Here is a 1271-nt window from a genome sequence, read left to right on the forward strand (position 1 = left end):
CATGTATAGAGATATCTTCTGATAAATCTATAAATGCTTATCATATGCTCTTATACAATAGCCTATACTTGTTCCACTTACATATATGCCTATGTATCTACTTGTAAATTGTTATTTCTGCCATTGTAGGATTGTGTATGTTGTTGTTATGTGCCATCAAGTTGCTTGTGACTCATAGCGACCTTATTGACAAGAGCCCTAAACCCTGCTCTATCATGTGCCAACCTCACTGTCTCTGACACAGCTACTTTCATTACCCCAATCACTGAATTGATCTATCTCATCAAGGGTCTTCCTCTCCTGTGCTGTCCCTCTACTCTCCCAAACATGATGTCCCTCTCCAAGGACTGGTCCCTCCTTGCAACATGCACAAAGTATGTCAGACTTCAGAATCCTTGCCTCTAAGGAGCAGCTCGGTTTCACCCTCTCCAGGGCAAACCTGTTTGTTCTCCTAGCAGTCCATGGTATATTCAATACTCTTCTCTAGCACTACAGGTCAAAAGCATCAATTCTCTTTCTATCATCCCTAGTCACTGTCCAGCTCTCTGACGCATAGCACGCAATTGTGAAGACTATGGCGCAGGTCAGGTGCACCTTAGTCTTCAGCCTGATGTTGTTGCTCAGTTCAGTACTCTAGAGAAGTCTCTGACAGCTGACTTTCCCAATGCAATTCATTTCTTGATCTCCTGGCTGCTGGTACTGAGAGTGTTGACTGTGGAGCCAAGCAAACTGCTGTTGCCTTTTATTCTTGTGTACCTGTCAGTGTTTTCTTTTGTCTTGACCATTCCCATTTAATGCAGTCCCTTTACCCAAGTTGATACATACCTATTAACTAGTTAGGGACCTTTCCAAATTATTCGGGAATAGTGATGTCAGTTTGAGGACTAAGGTTCATATGACTCAGGCCATAGTCTTTTCAATTACGAGCTATACACCCAAGACCTGGACAATGAATAAAGATGACAGAAAAAAAAATTGACACCTTTGAGCTGTGATGTTGGAGAAGAGTGCTGAACATCCCATAGATAGCCAAGAGAAAGAACAGAAATGTCTTGGAAATTGTGAGGCTGGAATGCTCTTTGAGGCAAGAATGATGAGGCTTTGTCTCACATACTTTAGACTTGTTGCTAAAAGGTGCCATTCCTTGGAGAAGGATATGATGTTGGAAAGGGTGGAGGGTCACAGAAGGAGAGGAAGACCTTCAATCAAGTGGATTGATACAGTGACTGCTGCAAAGGGCTGTTGTGTATCAGGCAGTGTGAAGATGGCAC

This window comes from Elephantulus edwardii, unplaced genomic scaffold, assembly GCF_000299155.1.
Source record: "Elephantulus edwardii isolate Elephantulus edwardi_28Jun2011 unplaced genomic scaffold, EleEdw1.0 scaffold00078, whole genome shotgun sequence".
Lineage (NCBI taxonomy): Eukaryota > Metazoa > Chordata > Mammalia > Macroscelidea > Macroscelididae > Elephantulus > Elephantulus edwardii.